This window comes from Phalangium opilio, unplaced genomic scaffold (assembly GCF_054372755.1).
Source record: "Phalangium opilio isolate 3A_F unplaced genomic scaffold, DU_Popi_V2 ptg000098l_1, whole genome shotgun sequence".
NCBI lineage: Eukaryota > Metazoa > Arthropoda > Arachnida > Opiliones > Phalangiidae > Phalangium > Phalangium opilio.
The window spans coordinates 2811006-2830232 of NW_028324201.1; the positions used below are offsets into that span (position 1 = coordinate 2811006).

General features: G+C 34.5%; 1 long non-coding RNA gene across 1 annotated transcript; it reads left to right on the forward strand.

The window, feature by feature from the left end:
* The first annotated feature begins 16451 nt into the window (after positions 1–16451).
* On the forward strand, positions 16452–17085 carry LOC149634482 (uncharacterized). The gene is made up of 3 exons (XR_016373575.1): positions 16452–16573; positions 16630–16893; positions 16952–17085. It is a non-coding gene; the product is annotated as an uncharacterized LOC149634482 (long non-coding RNA).
* Positions 17086–19227: the final 2142 nt, after the last annotated feature.

Genomic DNA, 19227 nt, shown 5'->3' on the forward strand with positions numbered 1-19227 from the left:
TTCTAGTAATTCACCTTCCAGCTCGTTTTCCATCGGAGTTGGTTCTTGGCTGCAATACCAATTGTATTTTGATGTAATAAGATCTTTCAGGTTTTTCAGCATTATTTTGTCGTACAAATATTTATGCTGCTTAAAGTACTCAATTTTCAGTGCAGAGTTAAGAATAACTGCAATGAAAGGAATTTCGTGTTTTTCTAAATCTGGAGCATATTATTCCAGCTTCTTAATGGCAGAATTAATCGCATGTGTTAGAATATCATCGTTTGTTTTGAATGACTGCAGCTTTACCATAAGAAAATCCCAAGCCGGTATGTAAGAACAAATTGTCTGATGACGGTGCATTGATATGTGGTTGGTTGTCCTATGAAAGTGTTGCAGAAGGTCATGCAACGACTCTAAAGATTTCCACTCAGATACGTGATGCGAACAAATCTCCATCCACACTTGTAAGAGCATTTAAGGCAGATCTGAGGTAGGAAGCTCTATTTATCATTTCGAAGGTGGTTTTCCAACGTGTTTTGACATTTATAACTGGGTTGAGTTGCTTCAGTTTTTGTAGTTTACAAATCTCTTGTGGCTCATCGGATTTGTGGGGTGATTTCCGGATTTGTTTTATGATTCGACGCAATTTCCTCATCGTCGTTTCTATTTCAATTCCAGACTCAGGATTTCCTCTTCTTCCATTTCATCATCCAAATCGGCTTCATCATGTATGTTTGTGGATGCCTTGAGCCCACTCAACAAATCCTGCACAGCAAGATTTAAAACGTGTGCCAGGCAACGAACTTGGTTTTCTTTGATGAAAAGGCGACCTTTATTTCTGCGCATCGAACGTCGAATTGTTGACAAAATGTATCATTGTTTCCTGCGTTGTCTAATGTTATTCCTGACACTTTGCTAGCTGGAATATCGAACTTCTCTAATGCACCCAAAAATACGTTGCAAATGGATGCACCACTGTGACTGCCTCTCACAACTGGGAAATCTAGCAAAATATCCTTTTTTTTTCAAAACTGTTTCTCAAGTAAAAGATTTTCACACCAAGAAATGGTAAATTACTTCTGGAAGTCCACATATTCATTGTAAAGGAAAATTTTCCATTAACTTCCTAAAACAATAACTTAATAATTAGTATTAATAGTGCTAGCTGCGAAATTTTAAATAATTATTAGCAAAGGAATCATTTTACATTTAGCATTGCTTTTAAGCAGGTAGATTTTCTTTGGTATTCCTCAAGTAGATCATTGCGAACAGTATTGTTCGAGAACAGTTTAGCCCTGGGATTACAAGTTTTAATCATTTTTATAAAAGCAGGGGCTTCGACTTCAGTATGCGGTTGGTCGTTAAGAACAATCCATTCTAAAACCGAAGTTCGAAAGTTCTTTTGGGAGAATTCCGAATCCTATTTTTCGGTTATATTTGTTAGTATAGCTCATAGTGCTTCCATAATTATGTACTATACTTACCTCCAAGCAAATTCCTTGGCGAGCCTTCTGAGATTGAACCACTTGTCCAATTGTTAGTTGTGAATGTGATTGGATCGATTTGTGATTTGTGTTGAAATGCTTTAACAAGTTCGATGCGCTGCCATTAGTCTTTCCGGAAATTTTGTATTTTCTATGAGGGCCGAATTATTTAGTTAATACAGTAGCGTCGCTAGGGTTTGAAATTTGGGGGGGGGCTAAATTTGGGCAAACTAGTTATTATAAGAACTTAATAAAAAAAATTGCATAATGGGTTCATTGGAAAATTAGTAGACCTTTAAAACTATCCGTAAATTTGTGTCAACGTGAAATTATTCGTATTTTAAAGATATACAACCTTTTATTGATAAAGACTATGGAACCGATTATGAAGGTTTTTCACTCGTTTTAAGTTTATTTTTAGTTTTGGTTAGCTTTTAGTCCATACTATTGGGACTCCCTTCGAAAGAACATGAAACATTTTACTTGTCTCCATCTGTTTTTTCTTCAAAATTGTACTGTTTGATATTGAAATTCATCTCTACTGAGCTGAAACTTAACGAATCTATCATTATAATATTTTATATATTGCTACAGAATTTTAGGTTGCTAACGGCAATTTTTTGGTAGGGTTTAGGGATTATTTTGGGGGGGGGGCTAAGTTTGGAATTTGGGGGGCTATAGCCCCCCCCCCAAAAAAGGCCTAGCGACGCCACTGAGTTAATAAGAGGAATCATAGGACATGACTTATCCAACTTTAGAGTTGGCAGATGGATTATTAATTCCACATTAAAAAACAATAATAAATATAAAATACAAACATTTTACTGTTTTTACAAAGTCGACACTTCGCATAGGACACATTGTTTTTACAAAGTCGACACTTCGCATAGGAAACATTGTTACCTTGATTTTGTTCAACAATTAGATCAAAATGTTCCCAAATTCCGCTGCAGCGTTTCTTGGGTGCCGAAACCGAAACACCAATTTCATTAGTGTTGTTATTAACAGTACCAGTAAAATCAGATTCTTGATCAGAGACCCGTGATTCTGCAATTCCCTCCTCCTCCATGACTCGGATTTAATTAGTCCGGTACTGGTATTAATTTGAGTAAGCCAGGGGCTTCTCAGTTTAAAACTACGAAAGTTAAACGCCAATTTTTATTATTAGAGAGAAAAGAGCCTAGTGAAAACGCCAATTTCAATGTTCAAAGACCACAAGTTCATGTTAAGGGTAAACACAAGCAGACTGCTTTTAAAGGTTTAGTTTTGGTTTGACTAAGTTCGCTCCGCTGGCACAAGAATATATATTTGAATTTGTGAAACGCGTGTAAGAATCTATGACTCCGCGGCCACAGCCCACTCGACCACGCATTCGAATGCGCTGTGCAGTGGCGCCGCCAGGGGGTAGGCTGGGTAGGCTACAGCCTACCCGTAGATTTCAGAGGGGCCCCGAAATTACAATGTAGGCCTACAAGGCAATTTACTTTAGACAAAGTTTCACACGGATGATGAACCTTTTGGCATCTGATTTTTAAAATACTCTACAAAATGGGAAGTGGGTTAACACTTTCGTGTTAAAAGTTTATAACTAGCCAGAAAAGTCATCTCGCTTTATGATTTTTAGCCACATAGTATGATGTACATCAACGATGAGGCTCTTATAATTTTATCTGCCCTGTTGTCATTCTCGTAGTAGTGTAAAATTTTTGGTTCGTCATTGAAGGGACAGTGAATGAAACAGGATTGTGGTGAGGTGATATTTTTCGTTCCTTTTCTACATGGATGGGGATTGTAATGGTAAGTTTAAGCATTTCACTTAATTGTACAAGTGAGGTTAATGATTGTGAATTGTGTTTTACGTTTTCTCGATATATCTAAAGCGAATGAAACGATTATTAGATTGCCTTAATGTAATGGAAGGTGATAAACTCTTCCCTTAAAATTTTTCTCGCCCGTCGACTATGAGGATTTCACACATTCAATCCCGCTCCTCTGTGCTGCCGAGCACCGCCTGATCCTCCCCGTCTTCTTACAGACTCGCGAAGTCGCACTCTTAAGAACCTTATCCTTTTCTGGCACTGAGGTTCTCTTCAGTTCAGTTTTTATCAGTTCAGTTTAAGAAAAAAACCGAACCGAACCGAAAACTGATCAGTTTAGAGATTTAAGAACTGAAACTGAAGCAATCAAATCAGTTTAGTCCCTTAACTGAACCGAAAAATAACTGAACTGAACCGAAAACTGAACTGTTTGAACCGAACTGTGGGAAACCTTAATGTTGGAGAATATCATATTGACTGTTTTTCCCGTGTTTATCTCTATGTAATTATCAGTTAGCCATCGTTCAATTTTACTAAGTGCAATGTTTATCTCCTTTATTATGGTACCTATATCAGGGCCTGCACATAGGATTAGTGTATCATCAGCATAAAGGGTGCTGGAATCGTCATTATCAATGCTTGTAATTTCGTTTACGTATAGGTTAAAGACAAGTTGGGAAAACCAAAATATTACCTCTCCGAGTCGAGGAAAAGACTAGTATTCGACTCAATATCGAAATACTAGACCAACATATTTCGCTTTGTCTAACGAGGCCTAAGTCATTGAATATTTTTCTCTACATTGTCAAAATATATAATCATCCGCTAATCCTAGTTTTCAAATCACTACTTACAAAGATTTTATAAGTTCTATGTTAAATTTTATTCTCTGATGCACACCACTAGCTTTGCCTTATATAACGTTTAATTCAGAATAAAATCTGTAAGTTACGATTTCCATTAGAACTTACGTTTACGAGAAGATCTTGTTTCCTTTCTAACGAAATACTGAACTTTCCTTATCAGTTTTTCAAGGTTATAGAACTGAAAGGGTTTCTATTACCTTAGTGTTTATCTCGATAATTTTAAAGTTCACTTTCAAATCATGAATCTTTATTTAATCTCTAGTCTCCTTAATTAAAACAACATGAAATGTCCCAAACGATTCTCTAATTTTCATTACACCCAATTTATGCAAAACTACTAAAGCCTAATTCAAACCCAAAAAAAAATAAAAACTTTCACGTCTAAAACAAGGTTCTGGGAAAACCCACTTATCTTTAGTAAGTCAACAGAATTAATTATAATAAAATATTTATTGACTGTGCTCATCAAGTGTCCAATAAAAACTGACTACAAAATAGCTAGCTCATTTATGAGGAAACCTCGTTATTCGCTATAGGTTTGTATGATTTTGTATTTCGTGAACTTTGTAATGGATTTTGCGATTTCTTTACTGATTTTTTCTCTGATGGGATTTCAAAATCAGCATTGTTTTTGAAATACAAATAGTCTGCTAATTTTGTCTCGGTGAACACCATTGTTCTAAAAAAAGAGAATTAATTGGAAAAATTAATCTAGAAACGAGTAATCTTGAAGGAAACGTAGGTTCTAAAACAGAAAACTTTACTGCATTTGATGCAATTGCTTATCGAACAGGTAACTAAAAGAGATCGATAAAAACAATTAATTCCTTACGCAAGACTCAATTGCTCAATAAACTCCGGACATCTTTTCAATTCGCTATTGAGTGGAAAGACTAAAAATAGATTTTTGATTCGCTCTATGTTGAAATAGAAATCTAATTTCTGATTTCAGCCTCGCTTTCCAGAATAATTGACATAAGATTGTCCAAATAAATCTGTGGTGTAAAGAATCCAGCTCTTCCTAAAAATACGTCTTGGTAATTTTCAATGTCCAAGAGGTTCTCTATATCCCCGTATTCAACTCTTGAAGCGAGGGACAATTCGGGTTCATTTTCCTCGATGGATTTTTCCTGATAATAAACGGAAATTAACAATTAAGGCAATTTTAACCACAAAATACACAACTTACCCATTCCTTAAAAAAATCGGCGGCTTTGTCGTTAGGGCCAAATCGAATTTTTGCGTTGGTGTATTTGCTGAAACTTTCTAGACTGTCGATCAAGACGTGTTCGGTTGAGTACAGTTCCGTTTTCAAGGCGGATCCCATGAATATTGAAATGATTGAAATAGCAATCAGCCACGAACCGATTGTGATCCTCCATGAAAGAAATTTTGGAACCCGAATAAAGGCTGGAACAGAATTTGGAAATAAGACTTTCAATTTATGCATTTTGGATCTAAAATATTTTGTACATACGTTCGAAGAAAAATATGCAGAAGAAATCCCACAAGAAATTACAATAATTTCGAACTTTCCGAGCAATAGATGTTTGCTCTTCACGTCTTTTTTGAATTTTGTTTGTAACAAATTCAGAAAGCTTCGCCAGCAGCGGTAGAACGACGACGCAAGAGACAAGCAGATAAGAAACCTGAAAATATCATTTTACCTTTCAAAGCTTATATATTCGCCACACCTTTGGTGAAAATTTGTTTGAAAAATCATATCGTACCGTACTGTCGATGGTCAAGAAGGACATGGAATATTTTTCAACTTCAGCCGGTGGCCCAGTCATTAAGAATAGCTCTGATGTCAAGAAAATTGGTGAATAGTACCAAACATCGTCCTTTGCAATGTCCGAAAGCTCCAAGGTAAATAATACGGCAATCGTATCCTGAAATAACCAAATAAAATCCTCTTACCCAAGATCTGCGGTAATAGCGAAATTCTTCTTGTCAATTGAGTATTATTTACCTGAATTTGTAATATAGAGGTTCCGTTTCCTATTAATTCTCCATATGGAATATGATTGTATTTAAATCTGTACAACTGAAACGTCAATATGTTATTTTCACAAATAAACACACCATTTCTGGTATTTTCAGTTATTAAAAATCCACTCCTCACGTTGAAGAGTTTGTAGTACATCTCCTCCATTACCTTGAACATTTGCACGAGTGACTCTTGAGCTAGAACCTCCTAAAAGACAGATTTTACTTTCAATATCTCGTTCAGTAAATTTGATTGTTTTTACATTACCTCGCATACTGCAATTTGAACACTTACGCATTCCACTGCTCTGAAGAAAAAAAAAGATATTTTGAAACAAGAATAACTGAACCGAGTAAGATTAATTACTTGTGTTTGAAGAAGAGATTTTCGCTGTTATGAACTTTGGTCAAATTCATCCCAATTAAATTCTCGCAATTCATGTTTTTTTTTATTTTTGAAATTCTCAATTAGCTTTTTTATGCAAATTTAATGATAGGGAGTTTGTAGCAATCATCAATGCATAGAACTATCGGAAGAAACTCGCCTGTTTTCCTAAGTGGTGGCAACGTTACTTCCGGAGTTGAAAAGAATTGTTTCCTTGGTATTTGCGTTGGACGAAAGAGGTTAGCATTGAGCAATGCACGCGAGTAAGTGAAAATATGAGTGGTTGTCTATATTTTGATCACGCCATGCCATTAAATACACTTAATTATTGCCCCCTAACCTACTTTCTTCTGCACGTTAGCCAACTGTTTGAGGTAATTTCAAAAGTGCCATTTCACGTTCTGATACGCATTATCTCCTCGCTGCGTTCCTTTGCATCAGGTGGAAAAGTTTAGTTTACTTTGGTAAGGAACATCACGTTTGCAAAGTTAATTAAATGTGGAATATGACCAGTCAACCACTTTTCAATGAGACTAGATCAACAAAACAAACTTAACTGAAAAGAAAATTGAGTTGGTAATCCTATATCCGTATCTAGTTGTGTTGCCACCATTCTTAAGCAACCTTAAGACGAGACACTTTGGAACCGTTTCCAAGCAATTTGGAAATCCAATCCTTTTTGAAAAATAATAATTGCATTTTCCCGCGATTGTTCTCTTTGTTTAAGACTAAAATATTCTATTTCCACCTATCGAAAACAGTTTGTTAACGCGGCTTTAGTCGATGTGAATAATGAACACATTTCTGATGTCCAAAGATCAGTGTTCGATGAAACCTCAAGCTAAACCGTTAACTCAAATTTAATCAAAGAGCGAAAGAAAACGTAACGTACAACTTAATTTCTATCTGCAATAAAAAAGTAGTGACGAAAACCCCAATTCGTATTTTGAAGCTGTCATGCACTAAATCATTTTCAATTTAACGTTGCGAATTTCAATCACCGTGGATTATTGATAGTTTTATTTCAAAATTATGCTCACATCTAAGATGATAATTTACTAAAATAAGCTTAAACGTGCGGCTATTAAAATATTATCTTCCTTTTAACTGAAAGAAGTTTCGTGTTGACTTTTAACGCGTTTGTTTGGCGTGTGGATAGAATCGTATTTAATGCTCTTTGCTTATGAGCCTTAATTCCAGGCCAGACTTCGAGGGTTTTAAATGCCAAAATATAGAATTTTTATTATAAACAAACATTTTCATATCGAGCGCTCGTTCTTAAGGGCGACCTTATTTAACATGAGTGTTGTGTAAGCTAGATTCCCACTCGACGGAAAACACGACGGAAACCCGGCAGAAAGGGGCTCGACCGAAAAATCTTTACGCCGAGCCCGACGGAATTACTGTTCGGCCGGGCGTAAGTTGTGTTCTATTTTTTTCGGTCGTGTTCGGCGTTACGCCGGTGTCTCAGCCAATGAAAGTATCATACTTTCTACGTCATAAATTTCAAGAGCGCACGCATACGCAAGACAGATTGATAGCCGCCATTTTTTTGTGGTTGACCAAGGCTTATTGGAAACATACCACCAAGAAAGAGAAATGAAACTAATGGAAGTAAAAAGAGATTAGATAAATAAGGAAGATTAAATAAGGAAGATTTTATTGAGGAGGTTAGAAATTATCCCTTCTTGTACTATGATCAAAGCGACAAGGGGACAAATATATCAATTCAGAGTGCGAAATAGATGTTGTGGAAACCACTCAAATCTGTCACGTGACCCAATAAAATCTACCGCCAAATTCTAAATTCAGTCATAGTGTGAACGGTCTACCGCCGGATTCCGCCGTAAGTTAAAATTTCTTCCGTTGGCTGCGTGATTTCCGCCGGGTTTTTTCGGTCGAGTGGGAATCTAGCTTAAAGTTAATTTTGGAATACCCACTCTTTCTGCCCCCCCCTGGAAAAATGAAGAACGAGTTTTCTAATAGCCTTTGAAATCTTTTAAAGCAAGTATTTTTTATTACTTGTATTTGAAGTAGAGATTTTCGCTGTTATCAACTTTGGTCAAATTCACCCCGAATAAATTTACGCAATTCATGGCTTCTCAGAATGGATATATATATTTTTTAAATTCTCAATTTGCGTTTTTTTTTGCTAATTTTTTGATAAGGTGTTTGTAGCAGTCCTTAAAGTACAAAATTATGGGAAGAAAGTCGCCTATTTTTCTAACGTTACTTGCAGAGTTTAAAAGAATTGTTTCCTTGGTATTTTGCATTGGACCACTATTTTATTAATATCTTACTATGGCTTCGGAAAAGTTTAACATTTATGGACGAAAGAGGTTAGCATTGAGCAATGCACGCGAGTAAGTGAGATTATGAGCAGTTGTCTATATTTTGATCACGTCGTGCCATTAATTACATTTGGTTAATGCCTCCTGACCTACTTTATTCTGCACGTTAGCCAACTTTTTATTATAATTTCAAAAGTACCATTTCACGTTCTAATACGCATTCTCTTCTCACTGCTCGAAAAGTTTAATTTACGTCTAAAGTTTACTTTCGTAAAGAATATCACGCTTGCAAAGTTAATTAAATGTGGAAATATATGACCAGTCAACCACTTTCTTATAAAACTAAACTAAAAAGAAAATTGAGTTGGTAATCCTATATCCGTATCTAGTTGTGTTGCCACCATTCTTAAACAACCTTAACAAGAGACACTTTGGAACCGTTTCCAAGCAATTTGGAAAGGTCTAATCTTTTTTGAAAAATAATAATTGTATTTTCTCGCGATTGTTCTCTTTGTTTGGCACAAAAATATTTTATTTCCACCTATTGAAAACTCTTGAAAACGCGGCTTTAGTCGATATAAATAATGAACTCATTTCTGATGTCCAAAGATCAGTGTTCGATGAAACCCCAAGCTGAACTGTTAATTCAAATTTAATCAAATAACTAAAGAAAACGTAACGTACAGCTTAATTTCTATCTGCAGGAAAAAAGTAGTGACGAAAACCCAAATTCGTATTTTGAAGCTGCCACCAAATCATTTTAAATTAGCGATGCGAATTTCAATCACCATGTATTATCAATAGTTTTATTTGCCCACATGTAAGATGATAATTTACTAAAATAAGCTTAAACGTGCGTCTATTAAAATATTATCTTCCTTTTAACTGAAAGTAGTTTCGTGTTGACTTTTAACGCGTTTGTTTGGCGTGTGGATAGAAACGTATTTAATGCTCTTTGCTTATGAGCCTTAATTCCAGGCCAGACTTCGTGGGGTTTAAATGCCAAAATATAGCATTTTTATTATAAACAAACATTTTCATATCGAGCGTTCGTTCTTAAGGGCGACTTCATATAACATGAGTGTTGTTTAAAGTTAATTTTCTCTCGTGAAAGGCTAACCGTTTCAGAGTGATAATCAATTTTAAGTGCTATTGCACTGTAACAAGACCTCGTCAAATATTATTCCATTATGGCACACATCTTGCGGACAAAGCGAAACGGCATTAGTCGATACGAAATGTGAAAAGAAAAAAAGGTACTCTATACTTCCATAACGACGCTATGCCTTAAATGTTTCCATGTTATATTATTTATAATTTAAGGCGAGTTATATACGACTATCGAACGATAAAATTAAGCGTTTCACCTTGCTGGACTAAAATGAACAGTTGATAAGGACGATGTTTATACCGAGTATTTCTGATAAGTCTACCATAAATTAAACAATGTGTTCTTTGAGTCAAACTGAGTGAAAAAAGTCAAAGATCATGGGGTCTATAAAATTTGGTTTCGTAGGTACGGGCCTCCAAACATTGGCCCCTCAAAGAAGAAACTTTACACACTTATACAGTAAGACAAGTCTTGTTAATACGATTTCAATAGCCTCCATTTTAAGAACGTTAATGAGCCTTTATCTAGCAGGAGTTCATAATTAAAGGTAGTAGTGTGCCTAAGCTGGTAATGTTAAGAAATTCAAAGTGTAACAGCACAAGAGTGCACACTTCTGCTAAATAAAGGCTCAATAACGTTCTAAGAATGGAGGCTACTAAAATTGTCTAACATATTGAATCTCTGATATGTCTTACTCCACATGTGTGCCAGTATGATGAATAATGGTAATTCTTCGGTGAAACATATCAGGGCTGTATTTTATGACCTCATCTTTATCCTCTTGACGAAGTTCATTCGTATGTGGTGTTAGAATTTTTTTGCGTCTTGTTTATCATTGATTTCGTAGTGTAAATCTAGTAAATATAATTCAATTTGCCCGCGTTGTCCGTACGCAAGTTTTTGTTGGTGACTGCCTGACTTTCCTTTGTTTTTATTGGTATTGGAATAGGAGGAGCTAAATTTATAGAAGTAATTGAAAGAATCAAGGACTTTTGTGTTTTGTTTCTCAAATAACTTATAATTTTATTTTAATTTTTATTGTATTTAATCATTCAAAGCTATGGTGTTGTTGTTGCTATTACTATTAAACAATACCGAAAGTTATTAAAAAGGACTTCATTTAAAACTTGTTCCGTTGAAGTTGAAGCTAATTTGATAATAATTTCAGCAATGAAGGTGGCTGTGGAAATTCCTAAACCGTAGAAGAACAACACGAATATTCCGCTTGTTTCATTGATTGTCAGTGCTGAAAGGCTTTTCGACGGCTTTTGCCAAACAACTCTCGAAACGTAGAAATTGTTTTTGAAAAACAAGTAATCCGTGAATTTCGTCTCGGTAACCACCATGGTTCTAAAAAAAGTGAAATGAATTGTACGAGTTCTAGTTTCTCATCCGAATAAGGCTATTTAGTCTTTACCCGAGAGTCAGTTGCTCAATAAATTCAGGGCACCTTTTCAATTCGCTACTGACGGGAAAAACTAACAGCAGGTTTTTTATTCGCTTTGCGTTGAAGTACAAAACAAATTTTCTGAAATCAGCATCGCCTTCAAGAAGAAATGACATAAGAATTTCGATGTAATACTGTGGTACAAGTAATCCAGTTCTTCCCAAAAATAAATCTCTGTACATTTTAATGTGTAACGAGTCATCTATATCCGCATATTCGACTCTCGAAGCCAGAGACAATTGGGGCTCATTTTTTAAGGTAGTCTTTTCCTAATATAACACCGAGATTAGGCCTACAAATATGGCAATTTTAGCTTCGCAACACATAACGTACCCATTCCTTAAAAAAGCCGGCGGCGATACCGGTAGGACTAAATTGAATTTTGGCTTTGGTGTATTTGCTGAAACTTTCCAGACTGTCGATCAAGACGTAAGTAGTAAGTTACCACACTTTTAGGCATGCAAATTAGCCAATAATGATCTAAATTTGCATAATTCAGAAATCCCACTTTTGACTATGCAAATTAGGATCTAAATTTGTATAATTCAGAGATCCGACCTTAAACATGTAAATGAACCGAAAATGATTAAAATTTGCATAATTCAGAATCCCACGCCTGTCAATCAAATGCGAGTCACGTGTGAGTCACGTGTAGTGTTGTGACGTAGGTAAAATTTGTAAGATATATCAGCAACAGGGTTTGAAATGATATTAGTTCGGGACAAAACGTAAAGCTATAATGAACTGGGAAAAACTACGGCTCGAAACTTTTAAAGATTACCCCGTTAGTAATATAAGACCGTCAGAGTTTGCGAAACATGGTTTTTATTATTTAAAGAAGGGCGACGCCGTTAAATGTTTTTATTGCGATATAACATTACATAGTTGGAAAGCTAATGATAAAGTAAATGAGGAGCATCGGACATATTCCCCGGAATGTCCAATTGTGAAAGGGTTTTCGACATGCAACATACCCATACATTGTTCTATCGATGAGATAGGTAGAGATGTACCACCAACGGAGAAATACGTTTCAACTACAAGCAAATCCAAGACTGAAGAATATTGTAATAATCGATGTTGTACGCAGCGTGTTTTACAGGTTGTAAAAGAAAATGTCTGTTTAGGTGGGTTATTACTTATCCTTCCCATAACTGTACCTGTAGGACTTATTTGTGGAATGTTATCTATGAACCCAGGAGTAGCGCTTCTTGGTTTTTATCCTGTACTCTTACCTATTTTAAATCAGAATTTTTTTAAAACAGGATTGTGTCAATGGTGTAAAAAACAAATCAAAGGATGAAATAAATTTTTTAAAAAACAATGTTTATTTGTATTGATTACATCACGATTAAATTCTGCGATAAATATTCCAAAAATTTGGAAATAAATTTAAAAAGTGTCTTTCCATCTGCTCCAAGTCTTGATGATAATAATAATCAATAGCGTCTTTTGAAAATACATTAAAAGTGGGGTCATACGCTAATCTCAAGTTTCTATCTTCCAAAATACTTGGAAGATATGGAGATCTTGTAATGAGACTAAATTTATTTTTAAATTTTTCGAAAGTGCAAGTTAAATCCATTAAAGAATGATTATATTTATGCAATTCTTCAATAACTACGCTAATATATAATAATTTTAACAAATTAACAGTATAACTAACAGGTGTAATAATATATTTAATATGGGGGTCGTCATTGCATTGTCTGTTCTTTATAGTCAAACGAGTGTTGAATTCATACAAAAGTTTTATAATTGCAGTATTTAATACCGATTCAACACTCGCTTGATCGTGACACACATACCCTAAAACGTACGCTGCTCGATAACATTGATCAAGTTCATTAGGGTCGTATTTATGTATACTTCCTAGTTTACATGCCGAACTACAAACGTAGCGTCCACAATCTCGGGTATTGATAGAGGTCCATTCAAACCATTCACCATTTCGTAAGCGGGGAGATACACTTCGATAGTAAGATATTTTAACAATGTGGTTGGTCCACAAGTTTTTTAACATTTCGCGACGTACAAGTTTATTAATAACATGCTTTGATATTTGGTTGTTTCCTTCAAACTTTATACGATTGTTCTCAATTTCGATCAAACATAATGTACCTAATCGAGGTATCGCGTTTGCACCTTCTGATTTAATACTAATAGGTTTGTAACACACGTAACTCGAAAACCGATGATTTATATTTTTACGCGATTCAATACCAAAAACGTTCTCCATTTTTGTGAATTTTTATTTCACCAAATGGTGATGGTTCACTATCTTGTAAATTATAATTGACAGCGTTCTTTCTGGGGTTAAATTCTGCGAAAATAATTCCAAAAACTTGGAAATGAATATAACAGTTTTTGTTCTATTTTTTGCAACTCTAGGCGTGCATAATCAATAGCGTCTTTTGAAAATACTTTAAAAGTGGGGTCATATATTAAACCGATTTTATCTCTCAAAATTCTTGGAATATTTATAGATTTTGTAAAGAGATTAAATTTTATTTTCATTTTTTCGAAAGTGAAAGTTAAATCCATTAACGAATGATTAAAGTTATGCAATTCTTCAATAACTACGTTAATATATAATAACTTTATCACATTAACAGTATAACTAATACGGGGATCACCATTAATATAATAGAAGTAATCATCATTGCCATTTTTATCCTTTATGATCAAACGAGTGTTAAATTCATACAAAAGTTTTATAATTGCTGTGTTTAATACCGATTCAACACTCGCTTGATCGTGACACACATACCCTAAAACGTACGCTGCTTGACTCGAATGTTGACATTGATCAAGTTCATGAGGGTAGTATTTATGTAAACGTCCTAGTTTACACTCCGTAGTCAAGATGTAACGTCCGCAATCCCTGGTATCGATCGAGACTACATCTCTCCAAAAATCATATCGGTTACGAGATACTTTAACAATGTTGTTGGTCCACAAGTTTTTTAACATTTCACTGTGTACAAGTTGAGCAATAGCATACTTCGATATTCGATTGTTTCCTTCAAACTTTTTACGATTGTCCTCAATTTCGATCAGGCATAACGTACCTAACCGAGGTATCGCGTTCGCAGCTTGTGATTTAATACAAAAAGCTTCGCCACACGCGTAACTCGAAAATCGATAATTTATATTGTTACTTGAACCAAAAACCATGTGATGCATGCATTCTCCAAACCCGGAATCCATTTTTTGAATTTTTATTTCACTAAAAGGTAAATGATGGTTCACTATCTTGCAAATCCTTACCAATCCCAATCTTCACCTTCAAGTTCTAGGAAAGATGGATTGGCATTTTGAAAATCTTCGTAAGATTTGTTAGTGGCATTCTTTGAAAAAATCACTTCAGACACGTTATCAATGGATACATTGTCACGAAAGTGCCCGGTTTTACAAAAAGAGTATCGAACCTTAAAAAATGTATCCCTAAATCTAGACAGTGTATTTGATAAGGATGATTTAGAGTAATTGCCGAACCGTAAAGAATCGATTACAACACTAATATATAACAGCTTCAAGAAATTTGAGCTGAAGCTGTTAGATGTTGCGTAATTCTTGCGAAATGGGTTTTTATACGTCAGCGTAGAGTTGCATTCGTAAATGATTTTAACAATCGCCGTGTTAATTACTGCTTGAACAGCCTCACTGTCGTGACAAACGTATCCCAGAACGTAGGCCGCCTCTTTTCGATGTTGACAACGCCAGTTTTGTTTGTTATAGTACTTATGAATCCGACCTAGTTTACACTCCGTTGTAGGGATGTAAATACCACAATCAACCGTATCGATTTGACATAATGAGTCAACTGTACAGAAAGTGACCCAAGATAGTTCTACAACATAACTCTCCCGCTTGTTTTTCAAAATTTCTTCACAAACGAGTTTTCTAATCACTGTGTGAGTTATTTTATACTTTCGCGCAAATTTCTGACGATTGTCTTCAATTTCGATTAGACATAACGTCCCTAACCGAGGTACGTTATTTTTACAATCATGTTCAATAATATTTTTTTCATTAAAATTGTACGAATAAATTTCTCTCATTTTTTGGGGAAGCTACACAAATAATAGTTTGGTTCCTCTTCACTGTCCCAGTATGAACACTCTTTTTCTTGGCGTTGAGCTTTGTAACAAAACTGGTTACAATTGATACAAAAAAAACTATTGTCCAGAATCGCGTAAGCGTTTTCAATATTGGTGATTAAAACTTTACCGTATTGTTTATAAATGGCTTTTTTAAATTTTTCACAATTATTGTTAACGCAGTAATGAATTTCACCACCAATAGATGAGAAACTAGCAATATCGTCTTTTTCACAAAAAAGACAGTTTAGATCCTGACCACTCTGTAACTCAGTTTGGCCTGTGGTATTTAATTCCGAAAATTGTTTTTCATTCAAGTCTGTGAAAAGTAATAATATCTTATAAGAAACACGTACGTTGTGAGGGCCTCTTTTAAAATTATACATTTATAATATGCACCCTTCTTAAAACGACTGATAAATATTTTTCGATAGGGACGCTCATTAATATGGACCCTTCTTTAAAATCGTTAATACATAAAAAACCAACAGTTAAATATTTTTTCAATGAAAACTAGGGATGACCTCGACGCTCATTACAAATTCCTAACTAGACTTCTTAAGCTAACAACCTTGAAAATTTCATATATAAACTGAACGGATTTCAAAGTTTCACATCATAACGCAAAAAACTTTAAGTTTGAAAATATCTTCAAAGTCTAGAGTACTACTAGAAAAATGTGTCCAGCAAAATCTTTTGACTCAAACGCTGCTCAACCGGTTGAGGAATTGTAAGTTATTTTAGCTAGCAAGTTAAAATTATTTTTTAATACCGGATCTATTTTATATATAGCGCTTTACCCCAACTCTGGGATCTCGATGATGAATTGGAAGTAGAACCAATCATCATCCACGAGGAGCATGATATCCCAGATGGGGTGGAGGAGGAAATAAACGAATTAATCGCGAGTATTGATATGTTCGCCGAAGCCGACGACCCCGATGTGGTCTCTACCGAATCATCGGATGAAGAAACGTAAGGTTTTAAATAAGTTTGAGGAATTGTAAGATACCTAACAAGAAATTTTTAAAACAGCGAAAGCGAAGAACTTTACAACGCAATGATTCAAGAATACCCATGCATGCAAATTGATTTAAAGTAAAGCAAAATAAATTATTATTCAAAAATTAATAAACTAATACATGTTTTTACAGTCTTAAATATCCCTATCCTACATTGTGTTCTTGTTGTTTTTCCACCGAATTTAATTCTCATGTCATTTTTCGTACTATTGAATCCCGCTATATTTTATACTTTTGCGCTACTCCTAATTGCCCTCTTTTCCGAACTATCATCTGCCTTACCTGGGATCAGTCTAATTTCTATCCAATTAACATTTTCCTAGACACCTATTTCCTTTCTAAATATAAATCACACCGACTTCCCCTATACGAAAAAGATCTACAAATTGACTTAAAGTAAGTTGGAAATGAGTCTTATTGTATATAAAAAACTAATTTTAACCTATTTTTATAGTTCTACCTACGATATTCCTACTCGCTGCCCTAATTGTTATTGCCGTACTCCAAACCACTACACTATCAGGGAAACTGTCTGCGTTCCGGAACGACGTACAACTGTCTACAAGCTCTACTTCTGTCCTATTCGAGAGTGTCCTTTATACCAACATCTCATCTGCTTCTCCTATCATCAAAAATATTATCCTGTTCATATTTTAAATAATTCTCATTTCTGTTTTCTTATTGATCGTAGACGTTTACCTAAATTATTATCTCAAATTAATTCACAATAAAAATATATATATTATAACGAAACTTGTCTCTTATCTTTTTATATTAAGCTTAAACACTCTATAAGAATCCCCTCTCTTAAACAGCCGTAGTGCCAAACATTTCTTAAAAAAGTAGTTAACCTTGACAACGCCTAATAATAATTCTTTTGAAATAGTAGATATCTCGGGGAAAACTTTATCATTTTCTTTTAACGCTTCATCCGAGAAAGTCTTTTAAAAAACATGGGTCTCCCTAGCAATAACGAAGAAGCTTCCGAAAACTAGTACGTTATTCTATCTTGGAAGTTTCTTATAGATTTTAAAGATTTGTCTTTTATACTATAGTTCTCAAACTCCGGCTACTTTGGATTTTCCGCGTCAAAATGAAATGGAATTGGCTAGTATCTATCGGTAAGCGAAAAAATCTATTTTTCACTATAAATTTAAAAAATTAATAGTTATATACATTTTGTAGATTTAACTGTTCTTTTTCTGAAATCATGCCTTGCTCTAACTGTTTTTCGTCGCAATATCATATTGTATCCTATACTGTATTAGCTATTAATGGAATTGTTGACGCTTACTATTGTACTAATGTTAATTGTGTTTATTATTTAAAATTATTTTGCTATTGTGGACACTCCATTTATTTTATTCCTTGTCGCGGGTATTACGACGATTGGAGTACGCGATTTGCCCAAGAATTGGGCTTACCACTATTTTTATAATGTTTAAATATATTTTTACCATTTTTTCAAAAAAACATATATTTTTATTATTGTAATTTACAAGTGATTAAAAAAGATTTTTTAAAATTCAATTAAACAGTACGAAACCATTTGTTGAATGCTTAAAACACATTGAATATTTTGAGGATTACGTAAATTATTTTCGAAAGATTTTAACAGATCGGTTAAATTTAACGTGCTGCAAAATGCGTGTAAGGTAGTTTTATACTCGCGTTTAACATCCAATAGTTTTTTTTCAAAATCACCCAAAAGAATTCGAAAGGTGAGTAGCATATTTTTTATGAAAATTCTTTGATTTATAATAAAGTTAATATGGGTTGAAATAAACCCGTTCAAGGGGTCTTGCATAATAAGCGTAAATACTTCGGGTTTAATTGTCACTGGAACGCTTTCGTCATACGTAAAGACAAGACCCAAACTCGTAATAGATATATAGATGTTCTGCCAACGATAAAATTTAATTGACGATTTCTGCATACAGGCCGCGAATTCAGATTTACGTTTGTTCAAGATGTACCATATTTTATATGGTATTAAAATAAAGTTTCCACTTTCAACAATAACTGTTGGTTCTACGTCTCTTCCCCGCGGACAAACAGTTACCGTTACACCGCTTTTTGTTAAGTGTAAGTTCAAATCGCGAAACATAGCCATATTTTTATAAAAATAGTATTACTCACAACACATCACGGGTATTTTTATTCAGGAACGAGCAGTGCAGTTTCAAACATTTACTTTCGATTGACTTTCCTAACAAAAACTCGGGGTCTTTTTATAGTAAAATATCTCCACTTAAAAATTCCATAATATTACCCTTAAGCGATAGAAATTCTTATACCTGATAATTACGAGAAAATAAAAACCTTGGGAGAATTCACACGTGATTTTTGAAAGTATAATTATCTACGAGAGAGAATTTTTTTTTTTTTTTTTTTTTTAAGTTTTTGACCCTTCGACCTTTTTCCAAAAATATCATCCATTTTAAGATCGGAGCACCTTTCCCCCGAAAAATCCCTGTTTAAATTCCCACACTTTTTCGTTTTTTATAAAACCATTAAATACCAATTAAAGCTTTCCATCTGTGTAGGACGTGTATTGCAAAGCGTCTTTAGCCTTCTACATAAACTCCACCCAAATCGAAGCAAAAAATACTTCTCGGTAATTACACCCAGGTGCATCGTATAAAAAAGCAATTATTTTTTGATACAATGTAATTTAAAAAATATATTTTGTAACCTAGGGGAATTCAGGTGTTCCAATCGTATATCTAA